General features: G+C 41.1%; 1 protein-coding gene across 1 annotated transcript in view; it reads left to right on the top strand.

The window, feature by feature from the left end:
• Positions 1-23,654, top strand: part of DPP6 (dipeptidyl peptidase like 6) — a 550,202-nt gene that overhangs the window by 510 nt on the left and 526,038 nt on the right. The window lies entirely within an intron of this gene.

Here is a 23,654-nt window from a genome sequence, read left to right as displayed (position 1 = left end):
GACTCGGGGGAGGGTGTTGGACCGGGCGCTCAGGGTGCTGTGGCCTCGTAGCATCAAGTGCTGGAAAGGTTCGAACTCGCAAATCTGCTTCAAACGGGATAAAATGCTTTGAAGGTAAGGATTGGTGCTGATGTGTAGTGTGGGATCAGGTACAGGGTTGTCTGCTGCTTTTACTTCTTGCCGTGGTATGTTTGCATAGGCAGCATTAAAAATAAATAACCGGGATAAAACACCTTATTATGCACTCTGCTGAATTCAACAGAAATGAAATGATCCAGGTCAAATTTGCATTAACCTTTATTAGGTAGCAGTGACCATGGCCCTTACATCTGCACAACTAGTTTATACTGCAGTGTATCAGTGTTGTAAAGGCAGATGCCCGTGCCCTCTTGTAGGCAACTGTGTTGATGTTGTTCTTCTGCAACTCTTTGAAGTGTTTCTCAATGTTTTATGTTTCCGTGTTACGGTGGACACCTCCCCCCCCCCCCCCCCCCCCAAGATCTCACGTGCTTTTTGAGGCTAGCATTTTGTAAAAAGATATGATTCTATAACAGCTAATGGGATGCATCTTAAAGAAATGCAAAATTGACCTTTCACCAGAAATGGTGCTGTATTAACTTATCTTTTTTTTCTTTTAATTTTACCTCTTAATATTTGGCGTCCTGTTCCATCCTTTAGACTTGATGTCACGGTGTTTGAAATGCTGGTGCTGCTGCTCACCTGGTTGTGTACTTCATGTCTAGTACGTGCAGACCTGACTCCATAAACTCTTAGGTACACAGATTTACCTTATACCTCCCCTTCTGTAAAGCGAATACAGTTTTTACTCCTATGGTCTTTTTAGGATTAAACCCACTAATCATAAGGCTATGTGAGTATTAAAAGATGCAACATGATGAGGGCTGTGGAAGTAAACAAACAGATTAGATGAGTCTGCTGAAATTATTTACTTAGCTACATGACTAATCATATATTTGAAGTTGAACCCCTACATAAGCTCTTTGCATAATTCAAGGGCCTTAAATTAAAGATCCTCTACGAATCTTGCCTGTATTTCCAATATTGGGCCTCCTTTCTTTGCACTTTCTGGTTTTGAGTTTTGGGTTGAACAGCTAAGGTTATTGCATATCAGTAATAATTTATTATATCAAGCTGCTGACCTAACACTTTAGTGCAGAAGGAAGAGATGGGTCTCAAATGCATATATTCTTAACACATGATAACTGATACATTTGTATTTGCCTTGAAGGCATCTTTGTCTCACTTTCAAGTGCTGTACAACATGGATATTTTTTCCAGGGGAAATAAATATATTTTTTTCAAGCCATAATATTGACGTGATTGATGGTTTCAGGTTTTAATTAAAACATAGAAAACTCCATGCATGACTGACTTAGTTGTGAGGAAACCTTCCAGAATTCAGAAATGAGAGTTTATCAAATGGGGCTGAAAAATCAAGTAACTGATTGGTAAGAGATTTGTGATGAGGTAGACAAGAGGTAGAACAGCCAAGTTTTTTTGTGACACTGACTTAAAAAGCACAGAAATGCCTGTGAGACATTAAATATCTGTGTTTTGTTTGTTTTTTGTTGGTTTTTTTTTTTTTTCTGAATGACAAACAAACCAAACCCCAGCGAAAAATAAAACAACAGAACCACAAACAGGACTTACCTGACTTTCCTAATCTCTTGACTTTTGAACTCACAGTCAATTTTAACCAAAACTGACAGAGCAACAGAAGTGTTGCAAATGTCAGCTTGCTACAAGTGTCATGGAAATCAACAGCTTAATAGAGAAGAAGGACTATTTGATACCTGAGTAGAGGAAGAAGCAGGGAGAAATCTGCCCATCCCTCCTGTACTCACCCCGTCCCAGTACCCCAGCCTGCACACAGCTGTTGCTACATCAGAGTCTGTCCTTTGCCCATCACAGGATGTGAAAAGGTTGTGAGGGAATGGGGAAAGGAATGAGCACAAAAGGAACCTCCAGAACTTCCAGAAAGTTAATGCTGGCAAAGAGGCAGCCATGGGTGAGGGCTTGGGGGTCTTTGCAAGAGGGAGTGTGTTGGGCGACTATTTCATTATAAATCAAACACTGTTGTTTTCACTGCTCATGAAATAACTTGTTAGGGGTTTTTTCCCCCCAAAAGAATCACTTGTTGTGTTGTGTCACCTCAAATAGCAATGCCAGCTCACTGAGGCAAGGTCACTCTTCTTTCTGGCTTCTTCTGAGCTTCCCTCTTGCTGGGCAATGGGCACTTAGACTTCACATTTCTTTTTCAAGATTTACAGTTTTGCTCAGTTGTGGTGAGCAAGGGAGGTAGCATTTTAAAGGAGGGATACAATTAAAGCCCTGGAGTAGATAGCTTGATTGTAAATTCAAACTCTAATAATGCATGCCCACCAAAATGTGTGCATATTTTTGACATTTCCGTGTAACTTTTTTAGCTCTTTTAAACCAAAATCTAGCTCTAAGACACTTGTGAGCGCTATTGAAAGACTGTGATTTATTGTCTAGAGAGAACTATTTTTGAGAAATAGTTTGTGTACATACAGCTTCTAATGCTCATTTTTTCCTGCCTGTGACTAATCCCATTGCCTTTCCTAAGACAATTTGTGGGAGGAAGGCAAGAGGATTCACCCCCAATGCTATAATGAAAAGCTACATCCCAGGAAGATTTCTGATGTGTTTGGGTGGTTGGGGTAGTGAGCCCTACAGCCACGGAGTCTGTAAAAAACCACCCACCTCTCTTGTGTGGGCTGGGAGCAGGCTTCAACTCCGGTTAAGAAAATGCACATTACTGGAAAGTCATTCTGATTCTGGCGTAAGGATTTTGGGGTCAGTTCCAAGCTGTCACATTTCTGCAGATTTCTTGAAGGAATCAGTGAGGGCTAACTCTGTGTGAGGACTCAGGCTTTTCATCTCTGCATGTTGCAGCTCCTGGCTTTTGGCTTTTATTCAGCAGTCCAGACCCCCACCCCTATGCAAGGCACAGAAATTGTGTCTCAAATTTAGCTTCTTTTCTTGAATTAGTACCAAGGAAGATGTGTAAGAAGGCACTTTGTTTCAGGTTGGGACTCCTAATTTCATCTGTCTTCAGGGAGGAAAATCTATGGAAAACATTGGAGGTAATTTCTTTCTTTAGAAACACACTGTATTTGGTGTCCTTTATCCGGATATGGTGTGCAAGGAAGTGTCCCATGGAGCGGGATTTGTGGATCTTCTGTCTTTTAAGTGTTGGTGAGGATTCAGAGACCCACCAGTTTCCATTCTTCTGGGGACTGTGGTACTTAGAAGGAGATATGCTGCTCCACAGCAGGAGTCCTCCCATGTCTCCTTTTGGAGAGGGGCCAGAGCAGAATTCAGGGCTGTTCTTTGGATGGGGAAAGACAGAAACCCATAGTATCTCCTGAGGAGAGGGGTAACATTGTCTATTTTAGATGAAAACACCTTTAGCCAAACTGTTGGCTGACATGCACGATTTGGAGGGTCTGATCTAAACCCCGAGCTCTGTACAGCAGCCTCAGCAGTACATTAGGACATGCTGGTTGGTACAACCCTGCTGCTATTCAGTCCCTTCCTACTTGTCTCTGACCATATTTTTGAATTGTTGTAGCTGTTTTAGATGTTCTGTGTGCAGCTCAGTCTTGGACATGGTCAATATCTTCTGGATCAGGTCTTCCAAACCCAAACCCCTTGCCCTGTGAGATGTCAGTCCAGCTCCTTAGCCACACACTCACATACAGCTCATGGCCCCAGCAGCTCACTGCTGATGAGTACCCAAATAGCTAATGTGTTTTGAGGGTAATGCAGTGATTTTACTACCTAAGTTGCACTGATGTTTTATTAGACCTTTAAATCTTTATTTTTTGAATCCAGGCTTTAACCTCTTCCTGATTCTAATCCTGGTGTGTGGGTGGCAGGTGACTGTTGTCCTGTCTCACCAGAAGTGATGAGAGTCACTCAGGCTGTATGGTAAAATGAGACAATGCTGAATTAAACCTGAGCAAATAATGTTTCTATCTTGGATTTTGTTGGTGTTGACAGAGGACACATTTTGGACTGTAGCACATAGTAAGCAACTACCTTTTCTCTCTCAGAGTTAATTACATAAGCATTAAGAAAAGCTTGTTGAATCAAAGTCTCGAGGTTAGAACACCCTCCTGAATAACTGTAACCCAACTTTTAATCAGCAATAATGAATGCTCAAGGATAATAGCAAATCACTTGGACAGATAATTTTTTTCCTTACTTTCAAAGGAGAAACAATTGTCCTAATTAGCAATATTGATACGTAGGAATGTAGGTATGAAAACAACTCGGTGCAGTAATGTGATGTCTTTGTTGTACACTCTATTAAGTTGAACTGGAAATGTGGGTTTGATTGTACCCCCGATTGCTGTCTCATTGTTTTGAAAAGAACAAAGTTAACCTATAAGAAAAACAAATTGCTGATGTAGAGCGTTCCTAGCAGCCCTGATCTAAAGGGACAGTGCAACGTTTGTACAGCTGTGGCCAACAGGTCCATAATGTCCTTTCAACAAGATATGAGAGAGTTTGTTTTTATAGTGGTTTATTCCTTAAACGATTAATAAGAGATTATTGCATCTACACTGGGCAAATCTAATTATCTTCTCTTTTACATGAACTATTCTCCTCATGTGAATTCCACTGATTTCAATTGAATTACTACTTACTTACGTTGGTTTAATTACAGAGAGATTCAATACCTCCAAAGTTATGGAGGCAATAGAGCCACAGCATTTCTATGACTCTTGGATGTGGAAAATTAAGATAAGGAAGCTCTGTTGGCTCCTCTGTATTATTGCTGAAGCGGAAACGAGTTCAGCTTTACTTGCACGTTGTATTTTACCGTGAGTGGTAAGTTACCATGTATGGGCACAGCTAAGGAGTGTATTTTCAAGTTGTCCAATTTTAATGCTCTAGTGGGAATGCAAGGTTGACTTCCCCACCTAATAAGTAGTAAAGTAGGACTCGGTGTAGCTGCCGGGGCTTTAAAACATGATCACTCAGCTATCTTCAAAATCCAGCCTCGCTCAGAGGGCAGTCTCTTAGAAAGTACATTTCCATCTCAAAACATCAACCTTTCAGAGTAGTCTAATACAGCATTGCACGACAGCCCCAGACAAGACCAAGACCCAGTCTTGCTGGATGCTGTAGCCCCACACAGACAGAAATGGCTTGGTCTTCAGAGTGTTATGGTTTAAGCTGAAAATGAGAAGCAAAAAGCTGGGAGAATGGTAGAATTACTCTGGTTTTACAGGCAGGGAAGTAAAGTGCTGGGAGTAAACCATCAAACCTACCAAGCTCAACATAATAATAATGATCTCAAATTCTGTGGAAATTTCAGACTAGGTAGAGATGATAGGCTGAAGTTGAGCTTGTCTGCCATGGAAAATAAAGCAATACTAATCATTGTCCATTTAAGTGTCATCTGGCTCATCAGCATATGCTTCTGACATCCCACCAGCATATCCCTCCCTATGAAGCATGTTAACCTTTGCCCAGGGTAAGTGTCATCAGGAAAAAACCGTGGGCAAAGAAGGGGGAGAAAACTATAGATTTGGGTCTTCTGTCCATTAGGAAGCCAGGTGTTGGCTTGGCCCTTTATGGAGTGAGGTTTCATTTTGCACATGGAGTGGGACAGTGTAGTGCAGCTCTTTCCCCTGCGCCAGTTTGTGTCAGTCCTCTATTTTCTCTGTCCCCTGGGAGGAACTGTCACAAAGCTGCACAGGCAAAACCTGTCAGAACTTTGAATAGTGAGCTCTAAATCAAGAAAAACACCAGGATACTTAAGGGGAAGTGTTTGAAACTCATTTTTATCACATTCTCTGTCTTTCCTGTAAACTGTAAGTTTTCAGTTGACAGTATGTGGTATGGGTGCTATGTTTAGTGAGAGAAGTTTTGCTTCTGTTATAGTAAATGGAAAGGTGATTTTAGAAATTTCTGAGACATTAAGCAACCCAGCCTTAAGAATTTTGAGGAGTAATGGCTGTGGGAAGTTCTTGACTAGATCTTTTTACTATTTCAGACAGTGAAATCTGCTTTCTCTATAATTCTACCTGTAAACCTGATGGCTTTTGGCAGTTAATTCCAGCCATGTTCCCTTGAGTGCTTCCTGGGACTGTCCGAGTGTCAGCTGTCTTGTAAAGTTCCCCTTAGCACGAAATTTTGCAAGAAGAATGATGGCAGGTCAAGACTAGAAATTTCAGTGGAAAACTCAAACACCCCTTTGAAGGATGGGAAGGCAAAGGGAGATGGCCAGGATGATTTTATAAATGCCCTGAGTAATCAAAAAAACCTCCTGGCAGAGGTGATGCTTTCCCTGAGTGGGGGGAATCTAACCACAAGATGCAATCTGGGGAAGAGCAGGGTCCTCCAGTCCTGGTGTTGATGAAACATAATGTCTGGAGTATTTTGGGTGATGAGGAGCAGAAGGAGCCGTGGGTTTTGTAGCATTGTGCAGGTGTGCACCAGCAAGGGGGTACTTTACCTGGAATAACTGCTATTTTAGGGGCTGGAGAAAGACCGTTCTGTCCCCATTAAATATTTGCTGGGAGTGTTATGGCAGGACTGTGTGGAGCTCCAGGGGTTTCCAGTGGTGTGTGGGATTTCATGCTCCGTGTCCCTGCAGTGTCCTCAGGCACAGGGAGCCCCGAATCTGAATGAGTTCTGGGCATCAGCGACGACAGAACCATCAAGCTCCCAGTTTATCTGTGGGTGCTGCTCTCTGCTGCTGTTTTTCATCTTTAATGAGAGCTGAACACACCATAAAATTTTATTGGGTGTTTATGCTAACAAAATTAACTAACAGTTGGTGCTTTAAAAATGCAACCGGAGCTCTGAGCGCTATAACTGGGAACCTGCAATGGCTTTTTAACTGGTGTAGGACACAGCAAATGTGTGAGTGCCAATGCCATTTAACAGCAAACCATTTTGTGTTAACTTTTTATTGACCAGAACTGATTAATTGAAATTTCCAAAATAAATCTTAGCACGATATGTTCTTAAATGAAATCGGGTTTTCAGACATTACATAGCTGGAAGCTCTGTCCAAATTGTGGGGTTAATTTATAATACCAAGGCTAATGGGCTGATAATCAAAATAAATTAGCTTAGCCACTTCAATACTTTAATGCTTGAATCAAATAATAGGAAGAAGATTTATTTTAGCATTTCGATGATTGTGTTTCCCAATAAAAGAGATATAATATCATGCTGTGAGGGCTATGTGGATCACTTGAAGCCACGACTTCAATGGGAGTACAAAGGACCTCTAGGCTACAAAAAAAAAAAAAAAGAAGAAAAGAGATTATCTCCAGACTCGATTTCTTGTTCAGTAGAATGGATTTGGCTTATTTCTATATTAACGCTGTTAAGTAAACCCAGGAAAGTAATTTGTTTTCATTCATTTATTTATTTAGTGCTTTTCTTTATTTTCATGCAGTTTTCCCGTGCCTATTGTGGAGAGTTTGATGTCTATGATCTTTACAGTATACTGGGGATTTTTATGCTGGTTTTAGAATAAGCAGATTGACATACTGGGATTTTTTATTTTTTTATCAATGAAATATTTTGATTATCAGGTAGCACTGATTGACCACATATTTACCTGGGTATAGTTAAGGACAATTTACATTTCATGGCATTGCCATAAACAAAGTTTGGCTAAAAGACTTGTGCTAGCACTTGAGGAGAATGTCCTGATTCCTGGATTAATTCCTGAGTTACACTGGGATAGTACCCGAGTGGTTTAGGCTTTACATTTTCACATTTTTATCATAGGTCATAGCTGATTTTCAAGACCAGACACTTCTGCCATCAGGAGAATGTTCTTCAAACTGCTTTTAACTTCCCAGTGTAAGCATGGTCTTGGTGATCTAATGTAAACTCAGAATAAATATTCTACCCTTGCTCTAGTTTCTTATTGGTAGAAGCAAGGATGAGCACTTCCCCTGCATGGAATATGAGCCCTTTGGTGGAGGATAATAACTTGGTAATCCACTAAGTTGCATTCCCATTCTTATTATTGCCCTTATGTTACTGTACTTAAAATCTGAGAATTTAGAAAACTATAGTGTCAGTTTGCCTTTGGAATGAAGGAAAAATGGTATAGGATGGAGAGAGAAATAGTAGTTTGCACAGTCCCTGTACCATGACATGCAAACCTTGCTTCAGAAGAGAACCTTGGAGGGAAGGGTACCCAAAAGAAAGAGTTGCATTGCAAGCAAGGAGCACGTGGAGGATAAGAAGGGAGCACATCAGTTTTTCAGATCGCTTGAAAGGAAGCCTCTTAAAATTATAGAACCTTGGGTAATTTAAATAGAGAGCATGTGCAGCCCTCCTAGGCATCATGCCTTCAACTAGGCAGAATGAAACAGGCTGCAGCAAAGTCAAAGCTTGTCCTGGGTGAGAGCCCCAGGGAGAGGGTTGGATGTTGTCAAAGGTGATGGGCACTGGACTCCTCTCTGCTCTGCTGGCAAGTTGAAAAGGGGCAGGACATCAACACTTTGAAATCAGCTGACTTGCTTATTTGCAGATGGCATGTAAAATTGGAATGCTAGGAAGAGGCTGAAATTGTGGCAGACAGATGTGTTCTGCTGGTCATTTATTGCTCCTCAGGGCAGCAGACACACCATAGGATTTATAATTTATTTTTTTTTACGTATTAGTTTATGCTTCAAGGCTTTCGACTTTTCTCGGGCTTTCCGTTAGCATCCCAACCATCCTAGTGTTTGCAGATTTTTAGTGCAGTTCTGTATTCAAGTCAGATTTTGTGAGATAATGACCTCACATAGAGCCTTTTCCACTGCTTTAACTCTGTTCTCTTAAGTGGAGGATCAGAGAGTTTTTCATAGGTTACAAGTCCAGGAAAGGTCCAGCAGCAGGGACTAGCATCACATTATTTCTATTGCAGCACTCTGTAGGAACTCTAGTTGCAGATTGGGATTCAATTAAACAAGAGGCTCTACAGCCAGAGAGCATAACACTGCTTCCTACATCAAAGAACTCTCATTTTAAATGTTTTCATTGCTTTTATGGTCATCCCTCAAATTTAGGACTTTATTTTTCACTCTACATTCTCTGTACTCAGCATTCATTTCTGTGTCTGAGCCATTGATTGTCATGGGGCTTCTCTTGTGCTGATTAACGTGTCTCAGGGTTGCATCTGGAGCCCACAGAAGGCAGGCAGTATAATACATTTTCCCTGACACACTGTATTGCCTCACTGCTTCACTGCCAGTCTTCTTGTCTGACCACCCGTTGCACAATTAATCTGCCAGCAGAGGCCACCAAAGTTTTTCAGTCACTTACTCCGTGTCTAGCCACTCTTTATTGTTAGAGATCTCCTCCAGCAGGCCAGGACTACCGTTTAATTTCCCGGGTCCTGCTCTCTGCATGCTCTGTACCCTCGCATTTTCTGATTTGTTCCAAATTTAATCACTTGAGTTGTCTTGATATTGCTAGAATTCCCTAAGGCTGCAGCTGTATTACAGAGCATATCTGTGCCCTGTCTGTGTCTTTCACTCCCTCATTCCCACTTCCTTCCTATGCCTGCTTTGCTACTATTGTTTTAAGTGTTGTTTTTTGGGTGTTTTTTATGGCAGGAGAGGGCACTGAAAACTAATTTACTTTTGGTGAATAAACCCAGCTGATTTTCCCTTATTTTAACACTAAGGGAAATTAGCTTGTGTGTTGTTTGTTTGTTTATCTGTGTGTATTGTAGACCATAATGAGTTTTACAGTACAAAAAAATAAACTGCCTTGCTGGTTTATACAGCTCAGGGGCACCAAAGGCTGATGTGGATTGAAACACAGATATCTTTACATGGGCCACTGAAAAGGCAGTGATGGCTCTTGATCACTGCAGCCTGGGCTTTTGTGAAGGTATTTCAAGTTGCCACTCAGAAGCTGCATCTAGAATTTCTAGCCATGCATGATCATAATGGAGATGATGAAGGTATTAGTCAAGGAGGAAGGGAGGAAAGAAGTTGTTTATGGACCCTTGAACTCTTTATTTATGGCAGTAATTCAAGTGTTTGGGTTTTTTCTCTTTTATCTCTTTTTATTATTTTTTTTTCAGAAAATTTCAGTGCTTTTTATGATTTTAATGGAAGGTGATCAATACTGTGCACCATCTCAGCATTATGATAAAAATGCTAAAACTATCTTTGACAGCAGAATATTGTAATAGACCTCCAACAGTTATCCTTCCTCATGTACTTTCCTGCTGTAGCTTCGTTCTATTTTGCAGCATATATTTTTCACCAGAGGAATTCTGATTGGCAGCTGATATGGACTAGCTGAAAGAGGAAGATTGTCCTGGGTTTGTTTAAGCACAGGAGGGATGTCCATGCCTAACTTCCAGTAATGCCAGTAGAAGCAACATACCTAAACCTCTTGTGTACTGATGGAAGAATTGCCTCTAAAGCTTTTTCAGAGGTAGACATAAAGTTTATTGAATAATGACTGTAGAAAAATGAAGCCTCCAGCACTTTAAATTATACTTTGTAGAGACATTACCACAAACGACTTCTTGAAAGCTCCTTTCTTACTTTCTTGTAAGCATTTGTTAGATTTGGATTTTGATATGGAGATCACAAAGAAGAAAAAAAATCAATATTTTCTTCAATAGAAGTTGTCGCTTATATACTCTCATGCTTTGGAAATAAAAATTGAAAAGATTTAGGAGACAGGTAGCAAATTACACTGTGGTCCTACCACTGTTATTTCCAGACTTAGCAATTTAACTAAGACTGTAACAGTGTTTATATGAATGCTGACTGTATTAACTGAGAAGTAGCTGTCCTTTGCAGAGGCTGAGGTGCACAGATACACCCAAACAGTAAAATAAGATGATAAAATGTGTTATCAAAGCAAAGGTGTATGTTTACCTTGTGTAGTAGAAAAGGTAACTACTGCACATTGAGTTGTTTGAATGCCAGCATGTATGATCTTGTCAGCAGCATCATGGAGTCCAGGTGATACTAGTTGCCAAAAAAGATATTGTTTTGAGGAGTGGAAAGGATATACTGGAGCATGCCTGGAAGGACATCTTTCTGATGTGTAAATATGAACCAATCTTCACATTTTGGCTGTGTGTTTCTGTGTGCTGTATCAACATTCCTGAGCACTCTATAATAGCATTCCTAAGAATGGAATTCTATGTATTTTTAACATTTTCAAATTCATTATTAAAACAAAAAAAGAAAGAAGAGTAAAACGACAAAGTTTATATCCAGTGTTGCTGCAGAGGTGAAAAACTTCCTTCAAAGATCTGCAGAGATATTGCAAAGAATGAGTTCTCAAAAAGACTGAAGCTCACTCTCTGCACTAACTGGGTAACCAGTGTAAGGTGATCCTTAAAGGATAGGACTCACTTTAGGATTACAGCACCAATATTTAGACATCTTATTTCTGCTTACCTGTAACTTAGGGGCAGGATTTTTCTCATTAGTGCTATGTGGGATGTGCCAGGTATTCTTCCAGTTGCTGTACCACAGGGACGTGAATGTACCACAACTCTTGTGTTGTGTCTGCCAGCACCAACACTATGTCTTGGAGATGCTGGGACCTCTCAAATGATGCTGGGTATCTTCATTTAGGCAGTGGAATTGGACAGGCAACATCTAAGCTCCCATCATATTCAGTGGCACACAGTCAGCAGAGTCTGGGGAGTGATGAAGCTCACTGCAAGGTTGCTGTGGGCTGGCTGCTCCCTGACTTGGTGCTTATATTCCATTGACTTTTTTTTACCAGATCCCTGTCGACTATTATAGGAGTTTAGACACCTGGTACACATATAAACACCTAAATGTAGACATCCTAATCTCAAATTACATCCCTCTTGTACCATCAGCCTTGTCTACTGTGTTACTAGTTGTCAGTGAGGCTAAGAAAAGCCGAGAAGAATTATGGTATTAAATTCTTTCCTGCCATTTCCCAAGAGCCAGAACATTTCTTGTGGATCCAGATGGATGGCTGAATACTAGAATGTAATCGGTATAGCCGAGAGTGATTTATCTATAAAAATACAAGGCACAGCAGTGAGAGCTTGGGGAAAAACAGACTGGGTCTGTTTTCCTAAAATTCAGGTTTCAGAAAAAAATTGTTTATTCTGTTCAGGGTAATTGTGGCAGCAGACTTAGATTGATGTCTGCATTTCAATCTTGATGAATCCTTGGAGAGGCAGCCTGCTGTCTGGACCAACAAAAAAAGGATGCTTAACATGAATTTGGAGATACCTTTTTTTCTTTTTTTTGAGTCCAGTCAATCCAAACAAGTTCTTTTGAAATAGGTGAATAAGGATTGCAGAAATGCTCATATCAGTGCACAAAAGGTTTATGAATCTCTGTGTGGAGCAGAAGGCAGATGTAGATAAAGCAGGCAAGGTTAAATCATGCTTTGCCTGTAATTGTGAGCGAGATATCAATGTCGGTGTCTCCGACTTTAGGTTCCTTTGGGAACACTGTCAGGCATGTTACAAACATTAGCTAGTCAGTTACTACTCAGGCCGTGCCTTATTTTGTGAATTTTGCTCCAAATAAATTTAATCAATAATGAGATCTTGTGTTGAAAAATACACTGCTTTCTGTTGATACCATTTTTCTTTTTTTTTTAGCACAGCAGATTACCCTCCCCTTACTGCTCCAAGAACTAAAGATGGGGTATTTATTTCATCGTTCAAAATGAGGGCCAAGGCTCATTCTCCACTCTCTTGAACATGGAGTTTAATGCCAGCATGGTGACATTTCCCTTAGTCCTGTTGTCATAACTTCATTGGGCATAATTCAGCACATGGTTGACAGTAAAGAAAAATCAGGCTGTGTCAGTATTGCTAACAGCTCTTGTTATACAGTCAGTCTTAGCACTGTTAAGTCTTAGCACTTAGTTCTACCCTGGTTCTTTAATATTTAGGAAAGAAGATCTAAATTATTTAGACCTCTGAGAGAAGCAAATGTTGGGAAGGTTATTTTGGGGGAAATATAGCTGGTTTAGTCTTTTTTTTTTCCCTGTAGATAGCTCTGGCTTGTTACATTTAGAGGTTTTTAGTTAGTTAGTTGTTCTTTTAAAAGAAGTATAAAGGTATATTTTTCCATTTAGAATTAATTCTGTGGCCAAGTGACAGAAAAAAAATTGTAAAAATCAGTGGGGAAAACATCAACTCCTAGAGGAAAACGTGGACACATTAGAAAGTTATTTTCAAAACTACCAGAATTTAGTGAACTGTGTTTTAGAGACATTATCCTCAGAAGGGAGGAGATTAGGAGTGAAGAGACAGTCATCAGCTAGGATATATCTGTGAGCTTCATTGCTGTAATGTTTTGGCTCCTCAAAACCTCTAATGAGATTTGCTTTAGATAACTACTGATTGCTGTGGATTGGATTGGATTACATTAGATTAGTGTTACTCCAGTTTTACAGACAGTGGAACTAAGAAGCAAGGACAGCAGGGACCAGATTTTGAAAGATATTTTGTCGCTTTTGTATTTAAACACGGCATTCGGTGTTCTCTGTACAATTGTTTTATATCTGATGGGAAGTCTTTGAGAGCTCTTCATAGAGTCTCTGTTTTTTACTTCTATTTGGTTTTTTTGGGCATCCAGGGGGTGCTTTCCTGAAATTTAGGCCATGTAATTTGGAATCCCACTTAACTGCCCCATTAGGCACCTCAGGGCAGTCTGTGGAAGAGCAAAAGAAAGGAGTCCAATTGTCTATCAACAAACCAACCACTCCTTTATGTTTCATCTGGATGGCAGAAGGAAGCTGTTTGTACTCAGGTTATGTAATGGTATCCCTGGAGACCACTGGCCGTAGCTGGTGGCATGGATATCTCTGGAAATGTGTGTTCCTTGGTACTAATCTAAGAAAATAAGTTAAATGTTTGTGTAGTTAAAACTGGGGATCACATATGATAATGAGAGGATGCTCAACAATGGTATTGATGTGAAATTTTGCAAACTAAGTCCAGAAGTGTCATCAGATTCCCTGACAGTAACTCTGAAAATAGCCAAGGTGCATCAGCAATGAGCTACATGACTTCAACAGTCTTCAGAACTTTAAAATCATAAAATCATAGAATAGTTTGGAGGGGCTAGAAGGGAACTTTAAAGCTCATCTAATCCAACCCCCCTGCAATGAACTGATCTTCCACTAGATCAGTTGCTCAAAGCCCAGCCCAACCTGACCTCGAATGTTCCAGGAATGGGGCATCCACCTCTCTGGGCAAACTTCCAGTGCCTCATCCCCCTCACAGTAAAGGATTTCTTCCTAATATCTGGCCTACACCTACCCTCTTTCAGTTTAAAGCCATTTTGCTTTGTCCTAGCTCTACATACCCTTGCAAAAAGTTCCTTTCCAGCTTTTCTGTGGGTTCCCTTTAGAAACTGGAGGGTGCTAAAAGGCCTGCCTGTAACCTTTTCTTTTCCGGGCTGAACAGTCTCAACTCTCTCAGCCTTTCCTCACTGGAGAGGTGTTTCATTCCTCTGATCATTTTTGTGGCCCTCCTCTGGACCTGCTTAACAGGTTTGATAGGACTGAGTTACTCAAGGCCTCCTGCATGTCCGAGGTCAGTGGGATACTTGAAAAAAAAAGGTTTTCCAGATGTCCATCTAAATACCTTAAAAGAAAGGCATCAGCTTTCCCTGACTGTGGGGGAAAAATGTGTCCAGGAAAAGACTGGGCAATGTGAATACAGAATGGGTGGGAGTCTTGTCTCAGCCCCAAGGGTGCAGAATTAGAGATGTCTCATTTTTTAGCTTTTATCAGTGGGCTGCTGCTGAGCAGTTTCAGGAGATTTCAGGCTAAATTTCAGGAAGTCTCTGTGCAGTAAAATGAAGAGATCCTATTTTGAGGTGTTCAGTCTGAGCAAGGCAGTACATATAATAAACGAGGGGAGTTGACTTTACCAGTGTTTTTCTCTGTTACTAAGTTTTCCATGGACTTCATACTAAAAACTATAAAGTTTTCCTTTGCCTAAAACATATTGTAAAATATCGTATATATCACACAGGTAAGGAACACTGATGCCCAGAACTCCTGTAGGATAAATACAGAACACCACTAATTGTTTACTATTTGTAAGGTCACAAACCTGCAAAGAGTACTTTCTGGGATCTCCTGTTTCACGTGGTCAGGTCTGATGGCTTTCTGCAAGACGTGCCTGTGATATGAGAAAACAAACAAATCCTTCACTTGGCTTGGAGCAAAACTCCTCCATGACGTTTCATTAGCTCCAATTTGCAAAGTCTTGAAGAAAATCCACTGAGAATCTCCCTTCTTTGCTTTCTTCCCTTGTCTGCTGCATGCAGAGAGCAGGAGCTGGGGGCTCTGTGGTGACCTGAGTGTTTTAAGCTATGGTTTTTTGCTGAATGCTGCTTGGCACCTTTGCACAGAGGACCTCCATGCCCCAGCACTGTTTATGGATGGGGAAGCAGAGATGCCTCTCTTGAGTGAAGCACTGAGGTCTCAGCATTCAAGCCCAGGTTTTTGCTTACTTGAACACTTACATGCTGTGCTAATCACTGGATTGCTCTGTTTCTGCTTAAAATACTTTGATCGTGAGATTTTGGCATTTTCTCTTTGTAACGTCCCTGCTTTTCCACTTCCTACATTACATAAAGGAAAAAGGGTAATGGAAGTTTTTGGAATACATGCATGCCTAATTTTCTGTAAGCTGACTTGTATCCTCCTGCCTTGCTCTGGTTTGAAGTGAATTTTAGATTTTCAGAGCAGTGATATACACCATTAAAGAGTTTTGCTGTCTAACCAGGCACAGTGCTTCTGCAAAGCTCCTTCTTCCATCAAATAAAGATGAGAAAGACACAAGACTGAGAAAACCACACTATTTAGGAAAGAAGAGCTTGTTTTATTGATCCAGAAAAAGGGGCTACAGTGCTGTACTTTTGGGGCATCATCTTCACTTGTGCATTGGTTGCACTCATGGACTGATAGTCACCAATAGCTGTCTGTTAGTTTAAGATCATAGTCAAGCCCTGTGCTTCAGGGCAAAGTTTTAGAAAAAAAAATGTGCTATATGAGCAGTTACAGTATATTTTGACCTTGATCTTTGTGTATAGCCAAATACCACAAGGGAAATTCAGGAAAACATAGGGAACAGAGATGGCTCTAAGGTGGCTCAAGTAGACATTACCTTCCAGCATCCCAAGAAACTACTGCAACAGCCAGAGATCAGCAGTGATGGACCAGGTGACCAACACTGTCATGCTGCTGAAATGTCTGAGTTAGACTGGAACACAGGGTACCTCCTCTGACATGCCATTCCCAGCAGGAAGCCCTTTCTCCTCCGCTCCGGGGTGACCTTTGTGTGTGAAACTTGAGGCCAAGGAGGAGTTGCAGCACTGTGTCTTTGCAGCCAGTGCAGCTCTTTGCAGAAGGGCCCTTCTTACTCTTTCAGGGGCTGCCAAACATTGCAACCCCCTCTGCCACAGGGTATCAAGTATCATGTCCATGCATTTCCAGCTGAGCAAACTCCCTGAGCTCTTTGCCCTTTGCAGCACTCCAGGGATGGAGATCCTGTTTTCCACGGGATCAAGCCAAGAAGTCCTCACGTGCCAGTGGGAAGTAGAGCTTGTTTGTGACATGCAGTATTTATCATTCTGTCTGCCTTCTGTGCTACCTCTAAGGCTCCTTCTCTCCACCTGCTCTGAATAGGTCTCAAGCCTGGTTGGCAGTTAGGACTGTTCTGTGTAATTTGGTTTCATCTTTTTGCAGCAGCATATTAACTATTTTCTAATAAACTCCAGATGTAATAATAGGTTGAATGCTGAATTCAGTGCCTTTCTCTTCATAAATTTCTTTAATATTTGCTGTGTAATTGAGAAGCTGTATGATTTTTTCTCTAGGGAAAATAAATGTAGTTGGTCCTGACTATTCCATTTTTGCCTGTCCCTTGAGCTTTAGGCTATGCTGTAGTTTCAGTTCATTTTGTGATGGTATGTTTAGTATTTGTGGTGGGTTTGCATTTGTTCACGATGAGAACCAATGTCAAACTATCCTTGTTTTGATTCTCTTGACCTTTTCAAAGGTGACCTTTTCTCTTGACCTTTCAACTCAGATCTCGGCCTCTCTTTGGTAGGTTGAATGGCCAATATTTGCACCCATTGACTGTTGTCTTGGAATCTGAGGGGTTTTTGTTTCCAACCCAAGATTCCCCCCGTGAGGGACTGTTTCCAGAAAAGCTTTAGCCTCCCAAAGGAGAATAATGAGACCATTTATTCGACAAAGTTAGATATCTGCATATCATTTTTTAAAAATCTTTTCCAAAAGATATATACTACTTCTTTTTTATTTTATTTTTTATTATTATTTTTTTACTGTGCAATTAATTAATTAATTTAGATTTTTTTTTTTTTAAAAAGCTCCATTTCATAGGAGAAAAGAATTTACCATGACATTCATTTCATCTGCTCTGGCTTAAGTTGCAACCTTTTTCATTTTCCATTACTTCTGTAATTCTCTTTAAAAGTTCCTTTCACAGTGCACTGCAGATGGAAAAAGAAAAGACATGTAGATATTTTATATGCTAAGGAGGCTACTTCAGACAGAGGCAATTAACTGGCACTGTATGGCTCATACAAGAAAATCAGGAGATGTGAACTGAAGATCAGCCTTTGAAAATGTGGTTAACAGGTAGAGCTTGAAAGCCTCCTGCTGCAGCAGGCTGGGCTGAGGGCATGGTGTTTTGATGCTGGCTCTTAAGCTGTTTCCTTATTGCAAACCAAGATGAGGATCTTGGTTCCCTCTATCCTCAGATTGACAGGGATGGGGTAATTTTACTCCATGCTGGATGGAGGCAGCCCAGAAGTCTCTTACATAAAGGTAGTCTGTGATTATTTTTTCTTTTTCCTTTTTTTCTTTTTCATATCTCACATATGGAGTAATGTCCTTCACTCATAAGAGAGAAGCATCAATATGTTTAATGACAATTTAATGAATGTGATTGTACAAAATTCAATGGCAAGGTACACTTGGTTATTCACTGTATAGATGATGGGGTCAGATAGAACTGTTAGGGACACCTTCCCACTGAGTCATGAGGTTTAGGAGTGAACCCCTTGCATTCTCAACTCCTCCTCAGAGAAGGGTTTAGATGCATCTAGATCCAGACTTAATCCCAGACTTGGTCAATAGTTCATACCTAAAGGATTATATGTGCACAGTCAAGCCTTTGTATCACTTAGATAAGATTTCATAGTTTCAGTGGTCTTATTCCCAATGCATTTACCGGGTATCTGATGTGATAAGGATTATCTCAGTCTCAAGGAGTTACACTGAATGGGGTTCAAGTACTGATGGACAACTGGAGGACATTGTCGTCCTCACCTTGTCTTAGAGAAGTTTTGAGCTCCCTGCCATTTGTCCTGGTGCATATCCTCTCTTGAAAACACCTGGTGTTCCAAATACTCTGTATTCTACTCACTTTCCTAATTAGTATGGCTTTTCATATCAATTACAGAGATTGGTGGTGGTTAATTATGCAAGTTACTTGCTCAGGAGTTGTTGACTTGGAGAGCCTATCTCTTTGATAGAGTCTGAACTTTTCCTTCCTTTCTTCCTTTCTTCCTTCAGCTCCCTCTTAACCATCAATCTACTCTGTATTAGGTGTCACTTGCTCATCTGGCAAACTCAAGAGCTACTTCAATGAACCAAACCTGTTCTCTTTGTTTCTGTAGATGGAATTTGTGGACTAAAGGCTGTGGGTTCAGTCATCTTTTGCAGGAGCTTCTCTAGTTTTGAGTGTGTTTTATTCAGGGATTTAGGTAGATGTCATTCATAATAGAAAAAATTCAGTGCCTATTTGAAAGCTGGAGAATAAAGTCAGACATTGCAGCATTTGTGCCTGTAACACAGGCTGCCCACGCATGGATGTGTCTAATGGAAGAACAGTGGCTGCATCTCTCAGTAATAATGCAGTGCCTTATTACTGTGACTCAGTGTTGACTGAGCTGGCACAGCTTGGCTTGAAGCATTTGCAGGCAGAGCTCTGACCAGTCCTGAAGTTTTTCTTGCAGCACTGCTCTTGCCCCAAGCACACTGATGTGCGTGGAAGCTGCTCATGCCCCTGCCCCGAACACAAATCTGATGCAGTAGTAATATAGAAAGGGATTTTTTGCCCTCACAATACCTAGAGAAAACCACTTCAAGTCTCCTACCACAGATTACAGAAGTGATTAATGGTGTCATTGGATCCAGCCCTTTTTTTTGCTCAGTCAAGATTTTCACACAACAAGCCAGGATACATAAAAAACTATAAAGCATGAGGTTTCAATTCTGTGTTGGTTTTGTGTTTGAGTCAAGTGCTGAGACTACAGCTGACAAAAAGTCAGAATTTATCTTTCCTCCAAATTTTTGTCAAAAGTGGTATGATTGCATAAACAGAGCTGGTTTTCTCAATCTGGCTTTTCCTGATGGAAATCTGTTCCAGTGGAATACGTCTGCCAGATCTTGTTGAAGAACATATGGATCCTAAAACTGCTTTGACTGAGGAATGAGGCAGTTGTCTGCTTGTACATTAAAAGGAAAAAAATCCACAGCAACAACAACAGGAACTGCTGTTTTGGGACTTAACATCTCTCCACCCACCCCCACTTTCAGCTCTTGGTCTGAGCAGAATTCCTGAGCATTGATCTTAATTTCTGGCAATAGTTTTACCATGTATGTAGCTATGCACATCTGTCTGGAGCAAACAAAGCATTACACAAAACAAGATTCGAGAAAAAAATAAAATAAATACATTTATTGCCTGCAATGGAAATCTATAGGTGTGTGGCAGAGGCATATTCAAAGTCAAGATGCAAAGTCTGCTATCAGGGAGCTGAATGTGCTGTCAGATAAACAAAAACACTGTAGAAGGCAGCACATTCACAGTAACATTCAGAAAGATAATATACTCCAGATAAAAGACAGACATCCTAATACAGAGAGAATTGCGCTTCCTTACAATGAATATATGTCTTTTCCAACAGCAATGCTGAATTTGTCTTATTGGCTCAATTCCGTTCTTTCTACTTGCTCACATGAATAGTATTTCTAACACAGTTAATTAAGCAGAACATAGTTTGTTTTGTTAGAGGGGTTTTGCCAGCTTCTGTAGTATTTCTCCCAGCAGAAGTGGTCACTGGCTAAAAATTCTCCAGAGAGGGGTAAGTGTTGGCAGGAGCAAGTTGCAGTTCCCATGGGGTTTTGTCTGGGGCCTCAAGTTAAAATGGGAATGCCACTGGTTTGCTGCAGTAAAGGAGCAGAGATGTTTCTTCCCCAACACCGACATCCCAGATGTGCTCCAACATTATTTGAAATTCATGGAAATTAGATATTTATAGCGCCGTGCTCATTAATTCAAATAGAAATGGGTCCCATATAGTAAGCAAATGTTTTCAACTTTCATGTGTTCAGCCACAGCAGACTATTCTTAGCTTATTCATTTCGGGTTGTGATCAAACTGGATTAAGATGTGCCTTCGTTCGTGGTGACAAGTTTGACGCAGTGCTTTGAAAGGTGGAAGGATAGTTAACTGATTTCCACAGCTATCAAAGTATTTGCTTGTAATTAGCAACCAGAAGCATGAAAGGATTTGTTGCAGCAGGGATAAATCTTTAAATAACGCCAGCACATTTCCCAAACCTCGTCTCATACTGGCCTCTTTGGTTAAGGCAAATGAACAGAAAGAGAGGTGAACCAAAGGAGAAAGTGGCACTCGTGAGAAAGGGCCAAAAATTAAGTATCTTTTGCAGAGATATCTGTCAGAGAATTGTTTTGTGTTTGAATCACAGTAACATTTTATTTGAGATGTGTGCTAGACATCCCTACTGTTCATCATACCCCAAAATAAACAACAAATAATGTGTGAAATGTGGAACCAGAGATGCAAAGCGTTTTGCTCAGAATCCCTTTGCAGTTCAGTGGCAGAAGGTGAGTGAGAGGCTTGCAGATCCCCAATTCCCACTGTTCAAACAGTACTGGCTCTTCTCAGCAGCTGCTGTTTGGATGGGGGAAGGCAGAGCCCCATCTCCCTCTTCTGAGGGGTTTTTGGTCCTGAGAGCTCTTGCCAGTGGGTGGCTGGGAAGCTTCAGGTGCCTCTAGCTGCTGCTGTTGGGCCAAGAAATGGCAGGAATATGTAGCTTGGGACATTTAAACCAGTTTTAGGAGATGTGGTTGTGCTTGGTACCCTGAAACAGCTTGTTAGGGACAGTCTTATACAGATAACTGGTAATTGTGGTAGGAGGTTTTTCTGTGCCATCAGGGGACTGTCTCCAGCTGATAAATGAACTGCAGAGAAAAAAGTGCACCTGAGTACAGAACAGATTTCATCCGTGCTCTGGAGAAATATGGGTGCTGCTACCTGGTGTTACTGAGGGCTCTGGCATGATCCAGAATGGTAGGGCCCTGCTTCAAGTCTCCAGTGTACTAGAAAACGGCCACCACCTTAAATGAGTTCTGATCCTTTCTGGATCAAAGCTGTTAGCTCTCTGTCAGTAGAAGACTTAATTATCTGTTGTGGCCTGAGAACTGGGTGCCAGCAGCTGATTGGAAGTCCTGTGCCACTGCAGTACTACTTGTTTCTTCCCTTGCTTCACTCCTCATGTTAGAACACTCTTTGATTGTTACCTTGTCAGCTGCCAGCAGCAGCCTTTGGACTGAGTGTTAGCGGGACTGAATTGTTTGTCCCCGGTATCCCCAAGCACAGTGCTCCTTTATTCTGCCACTGCTTCCCTACACGGGGTCCCTTCTGTAACTCCTGCTCCTTATGGAGGGGCAGCAGGAGGAGGGTATGTGATGTCCCTGTGCAGAACAGAATGCACATTTCTGTTCTCTCAGACTGATGGGCTGCCTCGGCTCCAGCAGATTAAATGTGCCTGGGACACTTCTCAGAAACTGAAGCCATCTGGCATATGCTGCCTGCATCTCTGTTGCTGAACTCTTGGAGCCTCCCTGGAAGGGGTGACAATTGTTTTTTTGGCAATGGGCCAGCACCTGTGTTGATTCCTAATGCACCCAGGAGCTGCTTGAAGAAGCACTGGGTATCAAGGGCCAAAACCATGCCTGTGACTGTATTAACAATTTAGCTTTGTAAAGGTCTCAGTACCAGTGCCCACAAATGGTCCTTGGCTCTGGTTAGTTTATTAACAGAGACATGTTTTTTATCTCAGGGGACCACTACTACAGTCATGGCCAGTGCTCCTGGGTGCACAGGGGGACAAGAAGATGCCAGTATTGTGAGACCTTAGCGAAGAGAACCATTTGTCTTAAAATAATGCAGTTTCCTGATTTCTCTATATGGCTCCAAGCTAGGACTCAAATCCAGAGGAAAACTTCTCCTGTAGTGTTTCACTGACTCTCACAAGTCAGTAAGTATTTAATGGTATCTTTAGAGAATGACGAAATAAAAGGACTGAAAATGAACACTCCCAAAGGTAACTTGTCTTGTTTTCAGTGTCTTTTCAAGGTAACCATTGTATTACTTAGATGTTGGAGGCACTTGGGCAAAGCTTCTTCTTTAAAGACCCATGAATGGATGGACTGTGTGTCAAAATGCAATTTAAAAATAAAAAGGCACATAATAAAAACAATATCATTCCGTAACTCTTAGTACCATTAAGCCAGTCAGCAGGGGATGCAGAAGTCACCCAGGAAAGGAAAAGCATGATAATTTTTTAGAAGAACATAGGCTGCTAAATTACTTTGCAGCTTCCAACCATCTGGGGAGAAAAATAAAGTATGTTCATTCCTGCTTGAACTGATGAATAGAAACTGCAGAAAAGACTGGGGTTTTGTATTGCTGGTCTGCATATTAATTCAGAGCCTGGAGCTGGTGGATTCTTCATTGAGTGAGCATAGTTAGCACAGAGTACGTGCTGAGAACTTATGTCTGTGATACAGTCTGAATAATTTCATTCTGTTGGAAGTGGTTTTTCAGTGGCATGTACAGAGAGGAAGAATTCTAGTCTGGTTTTCTGGGAAGTTCAAGTGTTATGTGATCACAATGTGTGTATGAGAGCACAATCACTTCTCTTGCTTCTCTCCAGAAGCTTTTTTATTCAACTGTCCAGTATCAACTAGATTTGATGAAAGGTCCAACAAGCCTCATGAAAATCAATGGCTTCATAGAGGAGACAGACTCTTTTTTGTGCCTTCACCATACAAAAGGCTGCAGTATGAATTTACTCACTGAGACACTGGAGGCACTGCACAAAGGAGAAATAGGAATGCTCTAGCCAAGGAAGAAGCATCAGCAGGAGTCGATACCTTGTTGGACATCAGAGAACCTAGCCATGAGCCACAGAGCCATGGAAGACAAAACTTCAGTAGTTCCGTTGCCCAGGGAGCTAATATTTTTTTTTGTCTTGTTTTTCTTTCTTTCTGCTCTTCTAGACAGCAGTATAATGTAATTCTAAGGGCTATGAGTAACTAGCAAATAAAGAAGATATGGCAACCTGCTTAAGACTTTTGGAAAGCAGCCCAGTAAAGGAATCACTAGGGAAGAAACTACCATCTAAAGCATGCTGCCTTCTTGAGGCAACAACACAGTGGTGAAGTATCAGGTGTCTACATCTTCCTTTGAACTCATTGGCATTGCTGTAAGGAAAGGTTGGACCCCTTGTGGGTGAGGAACA

The sequence above is a fragment of the Chiroxiphia lanceolata genome, chromosome 1 (assembly GCF_009829145.1).
Source record: "Chiroxiphia lanceolata isolate bChiLan1 chromosome 1, bChiLan1.pri, whole genome shotgun sequence".
Lineage (NCBI taxonomy): Eukaryota > Metazoa > Chordata > Aves > Passeriformes > Pipridae > Chiroxiphia > Chiroxiphia lanceolata.
The sequence above is the reverse complement of the archived record's forward strand: the minus strand, read 5'-3'. Positions and strand labels throughout refer to the sequence as shown.